This window comes from Lactuca sativa, chromosome 5 (assembly GCF_002870075.4).
Source record: "Lactuca sativa cultivar Salinas chromosome 5, Lsat_Salinas_v11, whole genome shotgun sequence".
In the NCBI taxonomy this organism is placed as follows: Eukaryota; Viridiplantae; Streptophyta; class Magnoliopsida; order Asterales; family Asteraceae; genus Lactuca; species Lactuca sativa.
The window spans coordinates 248,258,513-248,279,216 of record NC_056627.2 but is presented as its reverse complement, the minus strand read 5'-3'; positions in this window follow the sequence as shown (position 1 = coordinate 248,279,216).

The window sequence follows — 20,704 nt, the reverse complement described above, 5'->3', positions numbered from 1 at the left end:
TGGGTTGCATATCACCACGACAATTTGATAGGATGGACTTTTAAGAAGAGGTTAGTTATGATTTATTAATTTATTATAAGTTCTAATATATTAATATGAAATCATATGATTTAATTATTATTGATCAAGAATTAATTTGGAATCAATTTAGTGGTCAAAATAGACTAATTAAATTAAAGAGGGACTAATTATGTAAATTAGTTATATATTTGGTTTCGGCTTATGATACATTATGGACTAAGTTTATGGATGAATCCATAAAGAGTTAGCCCACTTGAATCATGGATCATGGATAATAAGCCCAAGTGTATGGATTAGGGTTTACCCATGACTCTTGGATTCCTACACTATATATATGACACCCTATAGCCTAAAATTGGTAGCACAAGTTTTGCTAGAGTGTTCTTGGAGAGCCATAACTGATTTTAGTGTGCATAAACTCTCTCAAAAGTCATCCTTTGTCTAAGGTGTGTTGTGAAACATTTGAGGTGCAACATTTGGGGCACTAAGCTCTTAAAGGTCAAATACAAAAAGTCCTACAAGCTACATAAAGATGTAAACTTCTAGCTAGTATTTTATGTTGTTTATGTTAATTGCATGCTAGTTGTAGGATTAACGCTTTGGAAATAATATTGCATGTATAATTAGAGAAAACATATATCCAAAGCATTTAGGGTTGTATGTGCACCATAGGATGTTGTAGTATACTAGAACCCGACACAGGATTCTCGACCTCAGATCAAGAAACTAGATCTAAAGTGCCTCAAGTGTATTATCTTTGGATATTCTCACATTCAGAAGGGTAATCCGTGTTTTTCTCCTACACTTGATCGTTATATCATTTCATGAGATGTTAGTTTTCTAGAGAAAGTATCCTTTCCAGTGACCAACACCCTTGATGAAGGAGACAATGATGATTTAGTGGTATACACTATACTTGTTCCTGACTCGACTGTGGAGTCTCCCATGTCATACAAATATGAGTAGTCATCAGAGCCTACAAGTCCATCGGTAATTCATGTGTATAGTATCCAACGACGACTTACATCAGCTCCCGATCCCATACCATTTTCAACTACAGGTCTAAGTACCGATGATCCTCTTGTTACGAGTGATCCACAATCTTCCGATACACAAGTTCCTGACCTTGTTGTTCCCATTGCCTTAAGGAAAGGTAAGCGTTCATGTAATTACGCTATATCCTCTTTTGTTTCCTATGGAAAACTTGATGGGTTTTGTGCATAACAAACAATTTCCTATGTGTGTATGCAACCCTAAATTCTTGGATCTATGTTTTATCTAATTGAACATACAACTTTTGAACATCAAATGGAATACCCTAGGAGAAATATATTATTTTTGAAATACATATCTAGGGTTAGTAAACATACCTTTGATTGTTATATAGTAATAACAGTTAAAATCCAAGTCTTCTTAAACCTTGAGAGCAAGCGTCACAAGTGTCACACCTCTAGTAGATCACACCCAAACTAAATAAGAAGATGAGTGAGAAGATAGGGGAGGAGGCTTGAGATTTTTCGGCTATCCTTCTAGGGTTTCTAGGTTGCCGAAAATGAGAAGGGGTAAGGCTCCTTATATAGTGAGGTAGCTTATAGCCAAAGCTAGGGTTTAAGGTGGAAACCCTAATTCCTTATCTTAAGGACCAAGCAGCCTAAGAATCCCCATCCAGGAGCCCTTGGATGAATAACTATTAGTCCATATTAGTGTGACGGTTAACCACTAATAACTATAACTGCAAGTATGACTTCAAATGATAAGATAGGATAAACCGATCATAACAAGTGGGAAATGAGTGCAAGACTATATCAATAGCCAATTCCACATCAAAGTTCACATTTATCTTTACCAAGCGCTCCAGGTATCGTTTCATTCTTCATGTGGCTACTGACGGACTCTTTGTCTTTCATCTTGCTAGTGGTGAGGGATTTTACTACCTCATACTTTTCTTGACGAGCTCGTTGGTGGTACTTTTCCACCAAGTCCTTGTTCATCTCGTATAGCTAGTAATCCTCGTAGAACCTTTGAAGTTCAAGATTCATAGTAGCCACCATGATGCATGCCACTTTGGTTGCATCATTTTAGTGCTTCCTAAACTCAGCTAGTTCTGTGGCAGTAGCTTTGGTTTCATCAATCTCGAGAAGTTCCTTTTCGAGCACATACTCTTTTTCCTTGAAACGTAGAGCCATTTTGATGTTACACATCCAATCATTATAATTGGTGCCATCAAAAGTAACTCTCGAGCAGATTTTCAAAAATGAGAAGTTCGTGTTGGAGGAGGAACCAAAAGCATCGTTGGGAGTTGACATCTAAAAGAGAAGAAGGACAAGTTTTAGTTTAGATAGGAGTAATCCATAATATAACGCCCAAATGAAATATTAAGGCTAGGATCCAAATAGATATTTCACAACTTAGAAAAGGGATGTCGTAATCTAATTGTGAGATAAATAAAGGTAGGTAAATGACGATTTACCAATTTCACCACAAAAAAAGAAATGTTAAACGGATTAGGTTTTTAATGAAATTCCTGGATCTTTTGAGATTCATTGAACTATTCAATAGCATTTTTAATCTTGATTATGCTCTTTTATTTGTGACTGGGATACGGAGGATCACAAACAAGATGTGAATAACCATGCAAATTAGCTTGGTACTCTCGATGTCATTTATCGTCTAATTAATGTGTTGGTTAGCCACACGCGCTCCATTTATCATCTAATTTACGAGAGACTCATTGCCACCCTTCATTAGTCCATATTAGTGTGTCGGTTAACCACACACGCTCCACTAACGACTTATAAAGTGCAATGTGCAATTTCATGGATTAGCATCAAATTCACATTTTTCCTAAAGTAACTAAGATTGAGAAATTTATTATAACATTTAGTTACTTTATAATTTCATTATACTTATTAATGAGAATTATTTGTCCTATCAAACTCGTTCGGCTAACGACCATCTGATGGGTTTTGAGCATAACAACATTCATATGTGTTCATGCAACCCTAATTGCTTTGGATCTAAGTCTTTCTCTAGTTATACATGCAAATAGAAGTTTGCAAAGCAATGACCCTAATACTAACATACAATTTTTCGAAATCAATATGAAAACTAGGGTTGGAATGTTACCTTGCTTGCTATCTTGTAATAACAAGTATTCCACAGATGATCTTGACTCTTGAAAGCTTTAGTGTCTCACGTGTTGCACCTATAATGGAATCACAAACACCAAAAGCAAAGGATGAGTGAGAGAGGCGCAAAAAATCAGCTAGGGTTTTTCCTTGGGAAGCAATGGCTGATTTTAGGAGGTCTAGGGCCCTTTATATAGCTGTGGCTGCTAGGGTTTTCCGGGGAAACCCTAATTCCTTGCTTAGGCTCCAATCAGCCCATGGACATCCCTTCTGGAAGGCCTTGGACGATTTCTATAGGGCCTCCCTATATAAATTTGTCCACCCCATTCCAAGGGAGTCCAGCAGCCCAATTTGCAACCATCAATTATTTAAAAAACAAGTCCCCGTACTTTTAATCAGTTCCTTTAATCCCAAAATTAGTACCAAATTAATTTCTGATTAAATACTAATTAAATGATATGATTTCTAATTAATATATTATTCTTATAATATATTAATAAATCATTAAATAACCTCTCTCTCCAAAAGTCATCATGTCAAGTTGTTATGGTGAAGGCAACCCAAAAGGACCATGCTTCTATCAAATTAAGTACATACGAATTATAGTTATGGGCTTAGACACCTAATCCAACAGTCTCCCACTTAGATAAGTCTAATAACTAAAATTGAAAGTATGAATTCTGAATCTTATTAGCAATCGTAGCTTTCAATAGTTGTTGTTGGACTTTGACCTAGTCAATAACGCGTCCTTTAGATAAAGGATCATATAATCCTCCGTTATGGAAGATATCATGTGGACAAAGACACGGAATAATATCATTCTCAATGTCTAACAGTTTATTTCCCAGTTTCTGATTTGTTTGACAACAAACTTAATTGAACACATCGATTCAGTCCTGACTGGGCGCGACATATAAGTTAACACAAAATCATCGAGGGGCCCAAGATATCGCTTTTCCCGTTATGGAAAAAGGAACAAATAAACTTTGACATATATGCTTGTACAATTTACTCATCGAATCATACACATCAACATGTTTTATAACATCAAGTTACTGATGCGTTTACGCATTATCAATGCACAACCAACTCGTAAAAAACAACTCATATATCTCGGTTTAAAGATTATACAATATTATCGTCTCACAATTACTCGTGATAAATTCCATGAAGTAATTCAAATGAGCGTGGGTTTAATACAATACTCAAATCCTATTTCAGGAGTACTCATGAATGTTGTACCAAACCTAAATGGGTTTTGAGCATTACAACATTCCTATGGTGCACATGCAACCCTAATTGCTTTGGATCTAGGTTTTCCTCAAATTATACATGCAAGTCAATTATCCAAAGCAAGAACCCTAATCTATCATACAATTTTCGAATTTAATAAACAAACTAGGGTTAGAAGTAGGGGTGTCAATGGGGGCAAACGGGACGGGGATTGCCTCCCCCGCCCCCAAAATTTTCCTGTTCCCCCGCCCCCGCCCCCGTTCCCCCACCCTCGATTGATTTTAGGCTACCTTATTTGAGCTAAAAGAAGTTCTTGTTTGGACTAAAAGAAACTATTTTTTGGGTTACAAATATATATTTATAACATAATTTTATATATTACAAACAACTTAAAAACATGTTTTTTGTTGTATTTATGTACGTAAAAATCATTTTATTGTTTATTATATTTATATAATTAATATATATGAATTTATATAATTTATTAACGGGGCCCCCACGGGGGTTTCGGGACATGACTACCAACCCCCGCCCCCACCCCCGATATTAAAACGGGGGTTAACCTTGCCCCCGCCCCCGTCCCCGATTTTTTTTAACAAATGCCCCCATACGGGACGGGGCCCCTACGGGATCGGGATCCCACGAGACTTTTTGACATCCCTAGTTAGAAGAATACATTTCTTGTTGATAGCTTGATCTTGACCATCAAGAGCTTAGTGCCTCAATTGTTGCACCTCTAATGGAGTCACAAACACCACACGCAATAAATGAAAGAGAGAGAGAGAGAGAGAGAGAGAGAGGATGGAGGCTATCAATTTCGGCCAGGGTTCTTCTATGAAAGCATGGGCCGAAAACTGGTGGCCAAGGAGTCCTTATATAGTTGAGCTGCTACTAGGGTTTTCAACTGGAAACCCTAATTCCCTTGATAAGGACCTAAACAATCCACAAACCTCCACATGAAAGTCCTTGGACGAAAACTCTATGGGCTTCCCATATATTTTCGTCCATCCTATACCTAATAGGATCCATTAGCCCAAACTCCAACTATTACTGATTTACATAATCAGTCCCCGTTCTTTTAATCAATCTCTTTTTATCACCAAATTAATTTCTGATAAATACTAATTAAATAATATGATTTCTCAATTAATATATTATTCTTATAATATATTAATAAATCATTTATCAACCTCTTTCTCATAATTCATCTTATCCAGTTGCTATGGTGAAGGCGACCCAAAAGGATCATGCTACTATCGGGTAAAGTACATACCAATTATAGTTATGGGCTTAGACACCTAATCCAACAGTCTCCCACTTAGATAAGTCTAATAACTATAACTTCAAGTATGAGTTCAAATGATAAGTTAGGATAAACTGATCATAACAACTGGGCAATGAGTGCAAGACTATATCAATAGCCAATTCCTTATCAAAGTTCACATTTATCTTTACCAAGCGCTCCACGTATCGTTGCATTATTTGCATGTGGCTAATGATGGACTCTTTGTCTTTCATCTTGCTAGTGGTGAAGGATTTTACTACCTCATACTTTTCTTAACAAGCTCGTTGGTGGTACTTTTCCACCAAGTCCTTGTTCATCTCGTATAGCTAGTAATCCTCGTAGAACCTTTGAAGCTCAGGATTCATAGTAGCCACCATGATGCATGCCACTTTGGTTGCATCATTTTAGTGCTTCCTAAACTCAGCTAGTTTTGTGGCAGTAGCTTTGGTTTCATCAATCTCGAGAAGTTCCTTTTCGAGCACATACTATTTTTCCTCGAAACGTAGAGCCATTTTGATGTTACACATCCAATCATTATAATTGGTGCCATCAAAAGTAACTCTCGAGCAGATTTTCAAAAATGAGAAGTTCTTGTTGGAGGAGGAACCAAAAGCATCGTTAAGAGTTGACATCTAAAAGAGAAGAAGGACAAGTTTTAGTTTAGATAGGAGTAATCCATAATATAACGTCCAAATGAAATATTAAGGCTAGGATCCAAATAGATATTTCACAACTTAGAAAAGGGATGTCGTAATCAAATTGTGAGATAAATAAAGGTAGGTAAATGATGATTTACCAATTTCACCACGAAAAATGAAATTTAAACAAGTTAGGTTTTTAATGAAATTCCTAGATCTTTTGAGATTCATTGAACTATTCAATGACATGTTTAATCTCGATTGTGCACTTCCATATGTGACTGGGATAGCGAGGATCACAAACAAGATGTGAATAACCATGCAAATTAGCTTGGTACTCTCAATGTCATTTATCATCTAATTAATGTGTCGGTTAGCCACACGCGCTCCATTAATCAATGATAATTTACGAGACACCCATTGCCACCCTTTATTAGTCCATATTAGTGTGTCGGTTAACCATACACGCTCCACTTACGACTTATAAAGTGCAATGTGCAATTTTATGGATTAGCATCAAATTCACATTTTTCCTAAAGTAACTAAGATTGGGAATTTTATAAAAACATTTTAGTTACTTTATAATTCATTATACTTATTAATAAGAATTATTTGTCCTATCAAACCCATTCGGCTAACGACCCTCCACCAATCAAAGGAGCGGTGGGTAAGAGTGGATACCCAATGGCAGTCATTTTATAGGCCATTTTCTTAAACACCCCTTATAGACCGACTTCGTGAATGAGGTGTACTAGCGGTTTGACTGACTTGTCTTATACATATAGTTAATATTAAACATTTAATTTTACATATAGTATAAGGTGTATTTTAAACATTTAAAAATACTAGGTTTAATTATTAAATTTCAAAAATTAAAATCTTTAATTTAAATTTAAAATTAAACCACATGATTTAAAGATTTATCTTAATTAAACATTTAATTAATTTATTAAATAAGATACGGATTAGCCAATTAAATTAATCAAGATAATTTAACTTAATCCACTCCCCCTAAATTTCGAAAATCATGGGAGGGATTCTTCAAAAAAAATTTAATTGTCTAGTTAATTAAATAAGGAGATAATTGCCAAAAATAAGAAACCCTAATTTTCAAAAGATGTCAAATCATGGGGAGGAAGGCAAGGATTTCAATCCTTGCCATATTTCGAAAATCTAGAAGGTTAGGAAACCCTAAAATTCGAAACTTGTAGGAGAAGGGAAAGGATTAAAACCCTTTTCCAAAATTTCGAAATCAAGGGTTAAGAAACCCTAATTTCGAAAAATCCTAAGTCCAAAGGGGTTAATCGCCATAAACCCTAATTGATCAAATTCAAACAATTACAATCAACTTCAATAGAAACAAGTCAAGGCTTTGATACCACTGATGGGTTTTGAGCATAACAAACAATTTCCTATGTGTGCATGCAACCCTAAATTATTGGATCTATGTTTTCTCTAATTGAACATACAACTTTTGAACATCAAATGGAAAACCCTAAGAGATCTATATTATTTTCAAAATACATATCTAGGGTTAGGAAGCATACCTTTGATTGTTATAAAGTAATAACAATGAAAATCCAAGTCTTCTTGAACCTTGAGAGCAAGCGTCACAAGTGTCACGCATCTAGTAGATCACACCCAAACTAAGCAAGAGGATGAGAGAGGAGAGAGGGGAGGAGGCTTGAGATTTTTTGGATATCCTTCTAGGGTTTCTAGGTTGCCGAAAATGAGAAGGGGTAGGCTCCTTATATAGTAAGGTAGCTTAGAGCCAATGTTAGGGTTTTAGGATGAAATCCTAATTCCTTAACTTAAGGACCAAGCAGCCCAAGAATCCCCATCCAGGAGCCCTTGGAGGAAAATTCTAGGTCCTTCCTAGAAGTTTTCATCCAACCCTTTCTAGGGAGGTTCTAGAGCCTCTTTCCTCAACTATCAATAAACTTCCAAACAGCCCCTTCACTTTTCATTAATTCAATTAATTCCAATTAATTTATGATTGGTTATTAATTAAATAATATGATTTCTAATTAATATATTATTTTCATAAGACATTAATAAATCATTTATTTCAATTTATTAATCAAATAATAAATTCAACCTCTCTCCAAAAGTCATTATGTCTAGTTGCTAGTTCTGAGGGCAACCCAAAAGCACTGTGCCACTATCAATTCAAGTATATACCAATTATAGTTATGGGCTTCGACACCTAATCCAATAGTTTTAACAACAACAAAGAAGATAATGACTCTAAAACCTTGAACAATTCATGGGCTTGATTAAAAAAACTTTTGAGAGTGTTCATGAAAAAAATTGACAGCAACAAACCATCAAAATACACCCAATAAAACTAGAATAAAACCATATGAACATTCAAAAATTGTAAGGAGAAAGAACATGGAAAGATAATCAGTCGATTCCTCATCAATTGGAAAGGAATTAACATAAGAAAGAAATTAGAGGCTTACCAAGATCGATTCCTAGCCCCCAACTGAATCAAAATCGTAGCCCCACACTCATTGTTTCCTGGTTTACACTCCTACTCTCTTATCTCCCCCCCCCCCCCCCCTTCTCTTCCCGTTCATGATTTCTTCCCACCCTCCAAGCGATCGATCTCTTATTTTTATTTCTTTGGATCAACGTACATTACAACCAAGGAGAAGTCACAATCGATTACACCAAGGGATAAATGGGATTGTGAAAAAAATGTACGAACCTTAAATCACAAAAAAAAACCCGTTGATTCCTCTATCATGGGGGTTACACCCGAATTTTAAAATCTAGTCCCTTAATTTTCATATTAAACCCCCTTTACCCTAACCCTAATAAGTTAATAATTCAATTTTCTTTTAATGACACCTTGGCCCCTCAATTCATAATAAACCTTTTAATGCCTAGAAATTACCTCAATTTCCCACCAAAAATCATTTAATTAAATTATATACCCAATAAATATAAATTAATTCTTTTAGATATTAATTAATATCTCTTTTTTTAATTATTCCTTTTTAATACTCGCATAATCAAAATAGCTTTACTCCAAGTAATTCTCGGGTAACATAAGTTTAGCGCCGTTAACGGAAGGATTTTTCGGGTCGTTACAGACAGAGGCTGAATAAGGGGAGGGTTTCCATGAGTTAAGATGTTTAAATAGGGCCTAAACCCTAATTTTTAGGGTTTAAGCATGGCGGACGTACGCCAAGCATACCAAGTTAAACACCCACGATCACTTAAGCCTAGTACGCCTAATGTACACTATGTACGCCCAACGTACTAGACAAACCCATAATCCTCCAAACTTTTGAAGGTCATAAAGTCTTCATCTTGAATCCGTTTTCAAAGTTCTTTATATGCTTAGAACAGTAATGATAAGCCCTACACTCCTATCAACACTCCTTTTCCTTAAGACATTCTGAACTTAAATCCTAAATTCATGAAAGATCCGAACCACAACTTTTACCATTATACCCTTAGGCTCTGAAGCACAAACCTATATCTTGGATTACATAACCTACATTTCCCACATCCAAATGGGTCTAAAAATCTCTTCCCATAAATCCCGAAGCCTTATGAAAATTGATCTTCGAGTCACGACTCGAAACAGGGCATTACAAAAGAGTACTCACTTTCTAGCTATTCGGGAGAGCTCCTCAGCCGAGAAATTGGCAGATGTGTATGTGCGCGAGATTGTTGCTCAACATGATGTTCTAGTTTCCATTTTATTTGATCGAGATGTTCAGTTCACTTATCAATTTTGGCTGAGCTTCTACAAGGAACTAGGTATGTGATTGCACTTTCGCACTACTTATCATCCGCATACTGACGGCTATAACGAGCAGACCATTCAGATACTTTAGGATATGTTAAGAGCTTGTGTCATAGATTTTAGTGGGAGTTGGGACTCCTACCTTCCCGTAGTTGAGTTCTCTTACAACAACAGTTATCACTCCAATATAGGTTCTCTGCTATTTGAGCTTCTTTATGGGACGATGTGTCGTACCCCAATTTGTTGGGGGGGGGGGGGGGGGGGGGGTCGGTCACGGGGTTATGGGAAGGAATGAGGTGGTCCTTCAGATGAAAGATCTTATCCAGCAGATCAGGAAGAGGTTGCAAACAGCTTAGCGTCGGCAAAAGAATTATGCTGATAGACATCGATCCGAGTTGGAGTTCCAGGTCGGCGATATGGTTTTACTGAAGGCATCACCTTGGAAGGGTGTAATATATTTCAGGAATACGGTCAAGTTGGGGCCCCAATTCATTGGGCCGTTCCAAGTAGTGGCTAGGGTAGGCAGGGTAGCCTATTGGTTGGATCTTCCTGAGGAGCTCAGGCAGATTCACAACACCTTTCATATTTCTCAGCTACGGAAGTGTGTAGCAGAAGATTCAGCAGTGGTTCCATTAGACGATATTTAGGTTGATGAGTGTTGGAACTATGTTGAGAGACCAGTGGCAATTCTAGATAGGAAGACGAAGGCCTTGTGCAACAAGGTCATCCCATCGGTCAAGGTTCAGTGGTAGCATTGAAAGGGTTCCGAATGGACTTGGGAACCCGAGGCAGAGATGCGAGAGCACTACCCTGACTTATTCGCAGCATCGGGCTTCGAGGACGAAGTCTGATTCAAGTGGGGGACAATTGTAACATTTAGACATCAAGTATTTTCCTTTTTAACCCAAAAGTATAATTGTTTTGCAAAATTGGTCCTTATGCCAAGTGTACTTGGGGCGTACGCTTGGTGTACTCATTAAAAAGGGTCGTATGTGCATGTGAGTAAGTTCGGCATACTTGGTAGGTGATCAAACCCTAATTTTCAGGGTTTGACCACTATTTAAGCATCCTTATTCCCTCAAAAGCTTTTCCTCCATCAACCTCCATCTCCCAAAAATATCCCTTGCAAACCCTAGTTCTTTGGTGTGTGATTTTGAGCTTGAAAAGAGTGTGTTCTTGTCCTTGTAAAGGAGGAAGAAGGTGGTAGATCATCTTGGAAGCTCAAGGCAACTTAGATCCAGAAGTATCTCACCCTCAAGCATCCCTGTAGAGTATAAATCTTGGAAATTGATGAATGTTTTCAGTGGATCTTACTAGTTCTTAAGTTTTTATGCATTTTTGTCCCATAATCTTGGTATTCAGGAGTATGGCTTACTCTAAAGAATAAGAGTTGTCCTTTAAGACGTTTTTAAGTGCTAGGAACCATAAATATGTGATATTGGTCCCTTTATTCCCCTCATGCAAGAGTTATGATGCTTTGGTTTGTGTATTAAGTTAGGGTTTTGGTTTTTGGACTCCTTCTAGCCATGGAAACTCATAAAGTTGGAAACTTTATGACTTAGAATGATATTTTGGACTAGATCCAAGCTTTAGACGTGAAATAATAATGGAATAAGCACTTAATGGAAGAATTGGAATTAATTGAGTACGTTAGGTGTAGCTAGTGGTATGTTGCATGTAACTGGTTGAAGCCCCATGATTTTGGACAAGGATCTATTACGCTAAGCGTATTGATTGAGTATGTTAGGCGTACTTAGTCTTTGTTGATTCTTTGACTTTTTGAATTTGACCTTGACCAGGATTTTGACCAAGTTTGACTTAGGGGAATTTTGGATAATTAGAGTATTAGTTTGAGTTTAGGTCATTGTTTATTGTATAGGTGACCGATAGAGTCAGAAGTTGCAGCAGTGATCTGTTCAACTACATTTCAGACTATGAGGTGAGTTTTCCTCGTTGTACTCATAGGTCGAAGGCACCAATGTCGGCCCACTGGTTATGTATCCTAGTATATGGAATGTTACTATGCTATAGTCATCTATAGATCTATATGATTATTTGTGTTGTTATATGATTTTATATGTTGCATATGTCGACATAGTGCGGTATGGGTTGAGGCTTTACTGCTATGTGCATAAGCCAACAGACCGAGGCATTCTAGTCTGATGACTGGTTGGTCCGAGGCAATCCAGTCTAATGAATGTGGGGTGGGTATAATCCAGCTTGATAGTTGTGGACCGTAGGGTATTCCAGTCCAATGAATGTGGACCTAGCATGCATGTTGTATATGTTCTGTTGTGTGGGGTATTTTAAGGGATCTCACTAAGCTTTGGCTTACAGTTTAAGTGTTATGTTTCAGGTACTTCAGAGGATCGGGGAAATGCGAAGGTGTGATCGTACACATCCTTCAGTGATATGTTTTAGAGATTTAAAGATACTCTGATTTTGGGATAGTTGTATTTGGATATTTGGTTTTTATGACTTGGGTTTGATTAAAACAATGATTTTTTACTTAAATTGAAAAAAAAAATTATTATATTTTTTGGGATGTTATAGTATCCACGAAAATCAATTCCCAAGGGGTCTCTTTAGACTTTGCTTCATAGTTTCCAATTAGTTTATTAATCATATATTAAAAAAAAACATTTCCTTATAATTTCCAATTAGTTTACTAATAATATAATAATCTAATAAATCATTCTCCCTCTATAAATGTCATTCTAATCAAGTTCTAATTACAAGAATATACCGATTTAGTTATTGCCTTAGACACCTTAATCCAACAATTCATGCATACAACATGACCTTCAGCATAAAGTTGGTCCGCCCTTTTGTCCTTCAACACAAATTTGGTCTGACCCAGCCTTCAACACATGGTTAGTCCACCCGGCCTTCAACACATAGTTGGTCCGCCCCTTTGGTGTAACATCCTGGTGCGGATTGTTTTTTGATTTAAGGCCTGTGGGCCTTAATCCGAGTATGAGAGGGTTTTGAGGCTTTGAAGGATAAAGGTTTAGGCCCTTTTAGGATGTTGGTAAGGTACGTTGTGTGATAAAAGAGTTCGGTTTGTGCTTTAGAGCCCAAATGTATTGTTAAAGGCACTGGTATGGGCTTTTCATTAATTTGGATCTGAGTTCGAGTGGGCTTCAGTAGGAATAAAGTTGATAGAAGTGTGGGGCTTCTCTTTACCTTTTCGTGGATATATTGATCGTCAAAAACGGATTTTTAACAAAGAAGTTATGGCCTTCGGAAGTTTCTTGGTTTCAGGGTTAGCCGAGTACGCTGGGTGTACTAGTGAAGAAGGCAATACGTTGGGAGTACTTTGGAGTACGTTGGGAGTACTGACCAGGATGGTCGTGAATGTTCTTCGGAGTACGTTGGGTGTACACTAATAAGACGTGAACCCTATTTTAGGGTCTTGGAACCTATTTAAGCTCCTTATCTGTAACGACCCAAAAATCAAGGGTAAAAATTTCATTTTTAATATAACTAAAACATTGATACCATTTAATTCAAACATTCAAATCATAGTCAAGCAAATCGTTTATCAGAGTTTATCCCAAAATCATTCATTGCGGAAATCATAGGTGTGTGCATTACGATCAATCCGATCCCTTCCTTTCCAAAATGATGATACCTGAAACCATAAACAAACCTGTAAGCAGGAAGCTAAGTGAGTTTCCCAGAGCATACCTCACACACACACACAATCCACATATCATATATCATGTTAGCTATTAAAGCTACACACATATCACATAAGCCATGCATACATAAAACATGTAAGAATGCCATGGGCTACCCCACATGGTCTTTACCTAGGAATGTCATGGGCTACCCCACATGGAATTACATCCAATGTCATGGGCTACCCCACATGGTCTTTACCTAGGAATGCCATGGGCTACCCCACATGGTCTTACATCCAATGCCACGGGCTCCCCCCGGGGTCTTCCCTTCTAATATCATATATAATCAAATAGCATATCATGTATCATAGAAATATCCACACATAACACATACATAAACTTGTAAGGATGTCGTGGGCTCCCCCCAGGGTCTTATACCATTGTGCCATGGGCTACCCCACATGGTCTTCCATGCAAGTATCACGAAGACAACTAGCATACCATATATCATATAATTACTAGCATACCACCTAATGTAAAGCTAGCTATCATACCACATAACATAAAATGGGCCGGCCTTGGTGCCTTAGACCCATTGGTATGGTGAGAAGACTCACCTCGAATGCAGAAGCTTCCTGAAGAAATCCTTAGTTGCTGCCCCGCCAGCTTCCCGAGCTGCCACTACCAATCAATATACCCAATTAGCAATTGGGCCCCATACCATAATCCTTAATCCATGCTTGGGGGAAAATGACCATTTTACCCCTGACCTAGTATGATCCAAAACTAAGGCCCAAACCCAAAACAAAATCCCAACATTATAATGTCCATAAAATCATCAATGTCCCAATTTTCCAAAGTGGGCCAAGACCTTTCTAATGGACCTTATACTAAAGCCCAATATTCTCCTTAGACAATAATCCTGACCCAATTGGCCCACGAAGGCCCACAACAACTTGGTCCAAGAATTGGCCCAAACTGAGGCCCATAATGTGAAGTTCCTTTATATATTGGGCCACAATGCCCAATAGGCTTGACTATTCTATTATTGGCCCAAATATGCATTCACGCCCAACTATCAGCAAATCCAGGCCCAAAACCATTAGGGCCTAAAGGTCCGAAGTCCACAAACGCCCAAGTCCTCGTGAGAGCGTATGCGCATCGTACTTCTTATGTACGCTTAGCGTACTGAGCAAATGGACTGTACGTGCAGCGTATTACATAGTACGCCCAGCGTACAAACAGCTCATGCACAACATCCATTAAGTGCTTAATAGTTGATCCAACAAGTCCAAATCACAAATATGAGCTATATTTAATGTCTAAACCCATAAATTCACTGACTTGGTGACTTTGCATGACCCAAACTAACCTAAACTCCAAAAATGGCATTCTACTTCCATAAAAGTGACCCTAACTCACACATGAACCCATTAAGACCATCAAGATGGCAACTTTCTGCCTTAGGGACTCAAATACCATCAAGGGTGGCAACCCCAAGCCTAAAAATGGATTTAGAACCATAAAGCTCCATTCTTGGGACCAAGAGATCCAAAAACTCAACATAATAGATCTAAGAATTTAATGGTCAAGTTCAAAGCTTTATACCTTCATCAAGCTAAAAATGAGTCACAAAAGTCAGATCCATAAGCTTCTTCTTGATCTCCATCTGTGCATCTAACTCCACCTTCTTGAAAATGAGCCAAACACTCCAAAAATGGGTTGCATAAGCTTAAAATGCCACCATGAATGGTATAACACGATTTCTAGAGTTTAGAGGGGTGGAGGCTGAAGATATTAGGTTTAGTTTATGAGATAAGGAGTTTTAATATGGTCTAGGACCCTAAAATAGGGTTCAGGTCTGATTGGCGTACGCCCAGCGTACTCCGAAGAACATTCGTGACCATCCTGGTCAGTACGCCCAGCGTACTGCCTTCTTCACTAGTACACCCAGCATACTCCTTATGTACACCCAGCGTACTCGGCTAAGCCTGAAAGGCTGAAACTACTAAACTTCCGAAGGCCATAACTTCTTCGTTATAAATCCGTTTTCGACGATCCTTATATCCACGGAAAGGTAACGAGAATACCTACACTTCTATCAACTCGTATCTTTCTAAATACCTTCCTAAAAATTCCATTTTCCACGAAAACCCGAACTGCCATTTTACCGAAATACCCCTAGGCTCCAAAACACAAACCGAACACCCGAGTCACTTCTAATACATCACCCGCACCCAAAAGGGGCAAGATCTTACCTTCCTAAGAGCCATAATCCTTATAATGACCGACCTTCAAGCCACCACCTCAGGCTAGGATTCAATTCAGAACAGAGCGTTACAACTCTCCCCCACTTAAATTAGATTTCGTCCTCTAAATCATGCATCACCGTCCCCGACATAACAAACAACCTGAGCACCACCACCACAAACCTGTGAATACCACAGCCTACTCAAGGCAACTGGAACCAATCCTCATAAGGTCCTAGAACACAGAAATGAACAAATTCCTTGCAACCTGACCACACCTGCCCCATCTGAATTCTGAAGTTTCGAGATGGTCTGTCTCCCTGACAGACTGCTCACATCGAATCATCATCGAACTGATCTCACAAGAAACCAGTCTAGATAGAATACTTCCCACTCATAATATCTTCAGGCTTCCTGAAGAACAAAATCATCGGTCAACTACGACTATTGAATAACCAACAATTTCAGATACAGACCACAAATCACTGAAGTCACTCTTACTCCTCTTGCTGCCACTTGGCTGCTTTCCTGGAGAACACCCGGGGACCTCCCTAGTCCCAACCCGTTTGCCAACTGTCCAGAACACCACACACATACTCGATTGTTGAACCAAAAACACACTCAACCGTCCTCTGCGCCTTCTGACAAAATACCTCATCCAACCATAAATGCCCTATCTCCTTCAACCCATTGATCCATCTGATCGAGATAGGCTGACAACCTGTTGCCACTAAACCCAAAACCAAAAGGTGAATATTAACAGAATAGTTGTAGAGCTACATCATACCCGGCCTCCGTCGACCCACCGTTTCCTGATTCTGACATGTTGTGGCTCTATTACGGATGGGGCCACCCGAGACACATCACAATGGCTTAAACTACCATCAAACCAATCCGTCCACCACCCTGGAATTCTGTCATCGATGCCCTTGGCATATAGATTTCCCACATCCCAGCACACTGAAACAAAATCCCACACGAATTCCGATTCGGGTTCCTAACCAAATTCAAATTGTTACTCTAGTCCTATCCAAAGATCCTCGAATCGGAATTTTCATATTGAACCATGACCTAAGCAGTTATCGCGGTCAAAAATATAATAGCGGTCACTGACCGCTATTTGAAATCGCGGTTCTCGCGGCGATATAGCGGTGATATAGCGTTTTTTATATGATTTACAATTTATATATATTAGAGTATTAATCAGTGAATCATACTTTAAATTTCAACAAGATCCAGTTAATTAGTTAATCAATAACTCATTCTTCACATATCATATTTAGATAATCATTCTTCACATATCATAATTAGTTAATTATACATCATAGACCGGTTACCAATGTCAACGTTAATCATATTTTAACACAATAAACAACAAAACATAGGCAATCCTTACCATTTTGTCATACTTCAACACAATCACAATTAGCAAATAAAATGATTAAGTAATTTTATCTTTAACCATAATGTATTATTTCAAGTCTTCAATACAATTAACAAGACAACACATACAAGGTTTCAATGGATGTAATGACAGTTCCAAAATCACAATAGTATTCAATGGAATGGCATAAAAGTTTTGTTTGGGCTAAGAAAAACCAATTTTATTCAATGGAATTGCATAAAAATGTTTTTTTAATGTAAAATAGCCCAAAAGTGGACTTTATTCAAATAGCGGTTATAGTGCCGCTATAGCGGTGATCATAATCACGGTAAATAGCGGTAAATTGCGGTGCTAATAGCGCCACCGCTATTCTAAACCGCTATTTTGAAATAGCGTTTCTTTACCTCCGCTAACCGCTATAGCGCCGCAATTGACTACATAGACCATGACTTCCTGACATCCCTTACTCGACCACTTAATAAATACCCTTAGTCGATTCCCTGAGACTTCCAGTATCGCACCCGGTCCAACCACCAGGTTCTTATGAGATCCAATAATATGGCTACCCAGCCGTAGCCCTATAGAAATATGCACTGCTTGACCACAAGAAACTGTATCACAAGGTCCAACCCTTAGCTCAACAGTCTCTACCGGTTCTATCCTAAATTCCCATAAACATCTGGGCTTGCCCACGAATAACCGATCGAATACTCACCTACGATCCTGATTCTACTTAAGTTGTGGCTTCCCCACAACCTCGCGAAATAGTCTACCATAGTCCCAATCACTCGAAGAACTCGTGAATTCTATGGCTACCCCGTAGTCTCACAACACTTCCCACACCATCCGATCATTAGTGAATGCTACGGCTCCCCAGTAGTCTGACAACACTTCCACCATGATTGTCCATTAGTGAACGCTATGGCTCCCCCGTAGTCTTACAATACTTTCACAGTGAATGCTACGACTCCACCGTAGTCTTAAAACACCTTCATATTAACAATCTAGTATCGAATGCTACGGCTCCCCCATAGTCTTACAACACTTTCATACTACATGATCGCTGCCCATGGCCCTACTGCTCACCTATCAATCTGAACATATCTCATCGTTGAGCGCTCATGCGGTCTATACTCCCAACTGAACTTCAAATACTGACTGGAACTCTACCTGGTTCCCTCCCCTAAAACATGCTATATGACACTAGAACGACACGATGCAATTGTTGGGGCGTTTCAGTTCGATGGTTGGCAGATGTTGCCAACACTTTTCGTACCAACCGTTGCCCGAGAGGGACAAGGTCCGACTTACTTCCTGCCTCCTGAAGGACAGGGCATGTGATTGATGGGAAGAGGTTGGTAGTCAGTTGGGTGATGATGCAGTCCATGCTACGTCATGGTATGACTTTTCGACCAGATTCTAAGCAGAGTTTGCCCATACGATTGAGGCGCAGCAGTTGGGGCAAGAGTTGTTAGATCTCCGCCAGACTATTGATACTGCGATAGAGATCACTGCCAAGTCTCGGGAGAGAGCTTATTTAGTACCGCAATATGCAGCAGATGAGGAAACAAATAAGGTAAGGTATCATGACATACTGCAGAATGATAGCAGGGAGATCGTGAGTATCTCGAGGTGCGAGACCTTGAATGATATAACTTCTAGAGCCCGAGAACGGAATATTGACTTGGAACACATTGGGAAGAGGGAACCATATCAGTTGCTTATATTGAAGGGTCTCGGGAGGAGACCCAAGATTTTAGATCAGCTTTTGAGAGGTGAATAGGGCCAGATTCAGTGCAGCACTTGCAGGAAACTGCACGATGGATTTTTTCGCTCCAAGGGCTTGGGTAAGGGTACACTTGGGTTGTTTCCCTATTTGTGTTAGGGTTTTATCTTCAAGTGATGTCATATGCCATTTGCATGCCGAGAATTATTAGTGGGTAGTGGAAGGTCATTTCCCTAATTATGGATTCGGGAAGTGTTCATCTGGCTCTTAGAAGTTGTGTGATCCTTTGGATTGGCTAGTAATGGAGCACTAGTTGGTAAGAGCTAGTTGTCATCGGATCGATCGTTGGAATGTGAGGATTAGGAATTCTTAAATTTTCATGTATTGTGAAGACTTAGTCGAATCTAAGTGGGGGAGAATCATCCAGGGATCCAGAAGCAGGAGCAGTTTTGACACTGGGATAAGTTTTGCATCCTTGTCAGGAAGGAAGACAGCCCAAGCAGCTATATGGATTGAGGATGGTGTGAGTTGGAAGTAGGGTTGTTCAGTAATTGGATAAAACCGAATTGTCTAATTGGACAATATGGATTGGACTATTTGGTTCGGATATTCGGATATTTGGATTGGTTTTCAACAAAACCGAATTATTATTTTGGATTTCGAATTGATTTTGGTTTATAAAATAAGAACCGAATAGTCCAAAAAACCGAATAAACATTATTTATTTATATATTTATTTATTTATTTATTTATAATATATATCAATAGTTATTTATTAATTTTGTAATTTATTTTTTCAAATAGGTTCAAAACGTTTCACCCGATAAAAAAACGTTAATATGCATTTTCTCTCAAAAGTTATCTATCTATAAAATATTTAACTATAATATATTTTCGTAGTAATTGTTTATAAATTTCAAATCATGTAACACCCAAATCAGGTATGAACTTATAGCCCTCGAAGTATCTTGATATTGACATAAGAGACCCTTAAGTACGTTGGGCGTACTTATGAGTACGCTTAGCGTACTTGGTGAGGAGGAACGCGGAGGAGCAGCACGTACGTTGGGCGTACCAGGAGTACGTTGGGCGTACGTGCCAGCATATCATGCTAGTATTGACTGAGCCCCATTCGAGATGTTATATGGTCGGAGGTGCAGGACCGCAGTGTGTTGGGACGAGGTTGGGCATCGGGTCATGGGGAGCACTGAGGTGGTGCTCAAGACCACCGGATTGATTCAACAAGTGCGTGACCGGTTGCAAGTCGCGCAGAGTCATCAGAAAAGTTACATTGACCAACAGCGTTCGGATCTCGAGTTTCAGGTAGGGGATTTTGTGTTGTTGAAGGTGTCACCATGGAAAGGGATTATCAGGTTTCGAAAGAGGGGAAAGTTGGGGCCTCGGTTCATTGGCCCGTTCAGGTTTACGGCTTGGGTGGGCAAGGTGGCATATCGCTTAGAGCTCCCTGAAGAACTTAGTCAGATTCACAACACCTTCCACGTGTCTCAGCTTCGGAAATGTGTTGCTGACGAGTCCACAGTTGTTTCCTTGGATGACATCCAGTTGGATGGGAACCTGAATTATGTCGAGAAGTCTGTCGCCATCTTAGATAGGAAGACGAAGGGTCTTCGGAACAAAGAAGTGAAGTTGG